This window comes from Indicator indicator, chromosome 17 (genome assembly GCF_027791375.1).
Source record: "Indicator indicator isolate 239-I01 chromosome 17, UM_Iind_1.1, whole genome shotgun sequence".
NCBI lineage: Eukaryota > Metazoa > Chordata > Aves > Piciformes > Indicatoridae > Indicator > Indicator indicator.
Window position 1 is genome coordinate 3,855,529 of NC_072026.1, and position 6,000 is coordinate 3,861,528.

Consider the following 6,000-nt stretch of genomic DNA (forward strand, 5'->3'; position numbering starts at 1 on the left):
TTGATTCCTTTGTGGAAAGGAGAGATGGAGTGTACCAGAGCTGTGCTTCTACATATGAATAAGCAAAATATTAACTAACTGCAAATGACCACAGCAAAAAGGGTGCTTGGGAAAATACCCTGCATGCTTCAGAGCACAGCTTACAGAAGAGATGAGGCTGCTGGAACTGATCAGGGGACCTGGAGCACCTCTGCCCCAAGGACAGGCTGAGGGAGCTGGGGTTGTTCAGCCTGGAGAAGAGAAGGCTCCAGGGAGGCCTAATAGCAACCTTCCAGTACCTGAAGGGGACTAGAAGAAGGCTGAGAGGGACTGTTTGCAAAGGCCTGCAGTGCCAGCACAAGGAATAATAGTTTGAAATGAGAGAAGAGGAGATTTAGATTGGACGTTAGGAACTTTAGATTGGATGTTAGGAACAAGTTCTACACCAGGAGGCTGCTGGAACACTGGAACAGGTTGCCCAGGGAAGTAGTTGAGGCCCCATCCCTGGAGATATTCAAGGTCAGACTTCACAAGCCTCTGAGCAACCTGCCCTGGGAGAGGATGTCCCTGCTGAATGCAGTGGGGTTGGAATACATGACCTTTGGAGGTCCTTTCCAACCCAACCCATTCTGTAACACACTTGGTGTTGGAGGAGGACTATTTTATAGCCAGCCTGGGGTACTTGAGCCTAGCTTGTCAGTGTTGCCTGTCAGTTATGCTGCAGGCAAGAAGTGGGGAAGTGGCTTTTGCTGCTGATGAAATGGAAGTTGCCATAGGGATTGTGCAGTTTTAGTGGTCACAGCTGTGCTTTCCCTGTACTCACCCTAATGACCTAGGCAAAATTTGGATTTGCATAGCAAATCCTGCCCTTGGCTTTTGCTTACCAGAATCAGGAGCTTGCCAGAAGTGTTCACTGCCCTAATTACACACACTGGAGGAGAGCTTGGTTCCTGCAGACCATGGGCCACATTTCCTGCAGCTCAGGGAAAGGCCTGGACTCTGTTTGTGCTGCTCTGGGTTGGTCACTTATGGACCAACTTGTGGAGCCATGGAACAGGCTGCCCAGAGAGATTGTGCAGTCTCCTTCTCTGGAGACTTTCAAAACCTGCCTGGATGTGTTCCTGTGTGGCCTGTCCTAGGTGATGCTGCTTTGGCAGGGGTTTGGACTTGGTGATCTCTGGAGGTCCCTTCCAACCCCTGCCATTCTGTGATTCCTCAGGGTGATCTGCAGCATGAGTTTGTGTCCTCCACTGCACAGAGGAGCAGCCTGTATGGAGCAGCCTCCCTGGTGAGAGGATGCCATGGGCTGCTCCAGCTTGCAGAGCTACCTCCAGTTTGGGAGGTGTGAGGCTTCAGCACAGCAGCAGCCTGAACGCTGGGTGCCACCAATGTGTGAGGAATGATCGAGCAATTCACACTCTTGTGGCTTCAGTGCAAAAAGTATAGCTCCACATTTCCCTCTTTGTCTGTTCAGCAGCCTGTTTGAACATGCAAGGCTGAACATAAGTAGAGCCAAGTTTCTGTGCCTTTGTCATGCTTCTTTTTCCTTTCTGAGTTCTTTTCCAGCACCCACAATGAAGCTGCTGCTGTGTGTCTTTGCAGGTAATAACAGCAGCAGTGCACTTTGGTCCAGAGAGAATTTGAAGCAGTTTTTTAGGTATGTGGGGACACAGGGAAGGGAAAACAACAGAAAAATGAGAGTGCAGGGGGTTGTGATGAGTGGGACAGAATACAGTTGGAGGGCTGTAGCTCACAGTGTTCTCCAGGGGTCAGGACTGTGTCCAGTCTTGTTCAGCATCCCCTTTGATGAAGGGACAGGGTGGACCCTCAGCAAATCTGCTGATGATAGGAACTTGGAGGAGTGGCTGACACACTGTCAGGCTGTGCTGCCATTCACTGAGACCTGGACCTGGGTGGAGGGAAACCTCATGAAGACAAGGAACTGCTGGAGAGAGTGCAGCAGAGGCTACAAAGGTGATGGGCTGGAGCAGAGGCAGGCTGAGAGACCTGCAACTCTTTAGCCTGGAGAAGAGCAGACTGAGAGAGGATCTTCTCAATGCTTATCAATATCTGCAGGGTGTGGGGCAAGAGGATGGGGCCAGACTCTTCTCAGTGCTGCCCCAGTGTAAGACAGAGGGTAATCTTTAGACTGAAGTACATAAATGTGTTCTTTATTGTAAAATCCTCCCTCATGCTATACATCAGATAATAAAAAAAAGGGAGCACAGAATGGCAAATCCTCCAAAATTCTCTACTTTTACCTGTGTTTGGGCCCCCAGATCATCATCATTTTGCCTCTTTGCAAAAACAAGAAAAAAGAAAGAGAAAAAGCAGAGGAAAGGTAAAAGCTGGGTGTAGGGTGAGAAATAATTTCTAACGACCTGCCTGCATTTTCATGGCAACTGAAATCTCATTGCTCATTAGTGACTCTTTTTGCTGCTTCAGAGCTACAATTACATGGCCTCATTAAATCATGCTGCTCAGAATTTCTTCTGGTCCTAGTGCAGGCACACTCCTGTCCAAAATTCTGTTTGAAATAGATAGGGTTTTAATTCAAAACAGGAGGGTTCTGCTTTAGTTCATCACTGACTCCATCCCACAGCAGTGGGCTCTTGAAACTGTGAGTAGATAATGAAGTGGAAACATTCCTGTCCAAGTGTTTTCACAGTCACCAAAGTAGTTCTCTCTCAGCAGAAAGAGAAAGGAAATCTTAGAACGCTGTGGGGTCTGGGATACCCAAAACCTTGGAAGCTCACCCCAGCTTTCATTGAGACCAGCTGAGAACCTTGAATTCCACAGTCACAGCATGGTGGGAATTGGAAGGGACCTCTAGAGATCATCAGATCCACCCCTCTGCTAAAAGCAGGGTCACCCACTGCAGGTTGCCCAGGATGGCATCTGGGTGGGTTTGGAATCTCTTTAGAGAAAGAGATTCCACAACCTCTCTGGGCAGCCTGGGCCATCTCTGTGACTGGATGAAACTCTGAGAAGATTTTCTCATGGGAGATCTGGGGCTTGCCAGCACCAGCAGCCAGTAGTCACCCACAGAACCATTGCTCTTTTGCTATTGTTGTTTACTTCCCAAGTTCTGTTTTTCATCAGAAACTGAAAAGGAGGAAATATGTCTTCTACTGTAGCACAGCAGAGCCTCTGAGAAGTATTTTCCATGCAGCTGATACTAAAAATAACCTCATCAGTTGTCTTTGCTAAAGCTGCTTTGCCATCCTTGACAGATCAGAACCTCTTGACACCAAGAATCCAGTAAGCTAACAGCCTTTTGGAGGGGCTAAAGGGACAGCTGGGGGAGCAGGACCTGCAGGGGAACACATGCTCATGTATGGTGCTGGGGACTTTGGTTTCTTTTCCCAGTTTGTCCAAGAAGAGGACAAAGAGGCCTCTGTAGCAGTGAGTAACCCTGTAGTAGCTGCTGCAAGCCTGCACAGGCCTTTTTCTTACCTGCACAGCAAACTGAGCACATCCCTCATGTGCCTTTAAGAGCTTTGTGCTAGCTGCCATTGCTCACTGCCCAGCAGTGTTCCTGGAGGAGAAAGACTGGAATGATCTGCTGACATCCAACTAAATGCAAAGATTATACAATTCACAGGCTTTAGAGCTCTCTGCATGAGGATCTTCTAGTAACAGATCACAGAATCACAGAATGCTTTGGGTTGGAAGGGACCTTAAAGATCCAACCCCCCTGCCATGGGCAGGGGCACCTTCAACTAGACCAGGTTGCTCAAGGCCCCATCCAGCCTGGCTTTGAATACTTCCAGGGTTGGATCCTACACAGCTTTCCTGGGCAACCTGTTCCAGTGCCTCATCACCCTTGTGGGGAAGAACTTCTTCCTCATGTCTAATCTAACTCTGGCTTCTTCCAGTTTGAGGCCATTGCCCCACATCCTGTCACTATATGCTTGTGTAAAAAGTCCCTCTCCAGCTCTCCTGTGGCCCACTTCAAATACTGGCATGCTGCTTTAAGGTGTCCTCAAAGCCTTCTCTTCTGCAGGCTGAACAATCCCAACTCTCTCAGCCTGTCTTCACAGGAGAGGTTCTCCAGCCCCCTGGTCATCTTTGTGGCTCTCCTTTGGACCTGCTCTAACAGTTCCATGTCCTTCTGACCATCATCATGCTAAGGGAGCCAAGATCAGCTCAGAAGGTGTCTGCTAGAGTTGTGTCAACTCTTCCATCTGGTGACTAACCTTTGTTCTAATGGCAAGGCAGCTGTAGAATGAAAAGAGAATAGGAAATGGAATGAAACTGGCTGTCAAATGAAAGTCTGTGACAGTGCTGTGAACTTGCACATCCTCAGGTTCTTGCCATTGGGACCTGACTGAAATATAGCAGCTGGCTTTCAGAAAATGAGGTTTTCACCCTGTATTGGGATCACTGGGGCATTCCCATGCCCACAGCTCATTCTCCCATCTAAGACAGTGGATACACCAGCTGTGAAAGGCAGTAGTGGCTGGGGCAGCAGGGGAAAACTCATGATGCTGGTGTGGGAAGAGCCATGGCACAGAGTTCAGCTGTTGGCATGTTTGCAGACCTTCCTCTCAGCACACCTCTCAGGGACCAAAGGAGGCCCCATCTGTTATGTGACCAGCACAGGAGTGCACGTCATGATGTAATACACATGGAGAGGCAGAGAAGTGGGCACTAGAAAGGCTGGAAGGAACATGAGGGTGCTTCAAAAGCCATTGGTGTGTCAGTGTCCCAGATGTCATCTGTGACAGTTGCAGGCTTCAGAGCAAAGGGCAAACATTTGCATGTGAACTGGAACACAGAAAGCAGTGAATTCCACAGGGGGGATTCCCAAGGCTGGAAAAAACCCTCCTAGCAAATATGAGAACCTTCACCTAGCAAATGTGAGAACCTTCACCATGTTCTTCATCACATTTGCATCATAATCCAGTGCTTCCCCTTTCACTTCATCTGAGTGGACAGCAAGCAAAAGTTTCAGCAGACAATGAAATCTAAAAATAGGAACAACCTGAAAAGAATGAGGTCAGGCAGGCAAATGAGACCAGTGCAGAGATCAAACCACACCAGAGCAAATGGCATAGAATCATAGAATAGAATCACAGAATGGTTTGGGTAGGGAAGGGACCTTTAGAGGTCACCTAGTCCAGTCTCCCTTTATCTTTAACTAGATCAGGCTGCCCTTATCTTCAACTAGATCAGGTCAAAGCAAGTCCACTCAACTCAGTGCATCCAATATTGATAGGGCCTTGGCACTAAAGCTAATCCCCTGCAAGCCTCTTTCCTGTCTTCTGCCTGAAACCAAAGCCAACTGCAGCTGAAGGAAGACTAAATCCTTCACAGCTTCACTGGCTGTCCTTCAAAGTAAGAATCAAGTATGTGCAGCCAGCAGTGCCTGGGCTAAGGGCCCAGCAGCTATACATGCCTAGCAGGAATCCAGGCTGGAAAGATCTCCCCTGCATCCAGGCAGAAGAGAGACCAAAAGTGCAGAAGGGCAGGGAGCAGTGGGGCTGCGATGGGAACACCTTGTGTTGATGCTCTGTAAGACAAGACTGGGCTGCAGATGAGCTGTGTGCCTTAGCATGTGTCTACAGCCCCAGAAAGTGTGCAGAGCTGGCAGTGCCCTGCTGGGCTGGTGTGGTGAGAGGCCTCTCAGGTGCTGTGGAGGACAAAGTGTCTCACTAGCATAAACACAGGGATGGGGATGTACCAAGTTATCAAGATGTACACCTGTCCAGAAACCAACCCACCAAAAAGCAGGGCAGGGACATCAACAACTACCACCAAGAGATAAGCAGTAAAAAGAAGTTGTATTTCAGGTCTGCTCTGAGCAGCTCCAACGTGGTACAGAACTCTGAGGAGGTCTTTCTTCATGGGAGAAAAGAGGCTCAAGGAATCATTTTAGCACTTCATTCAAGTCAGGACCAAAACACCTGCCACAAGGCTGTCACTGCTTGACTGGGATCCTGCAAAGACATGAGCAGGGTTTGCTCCTGGCACTGCTTCCCCATGACTCTAGCAGCAGGATAAAGTATTGGGAGCTGG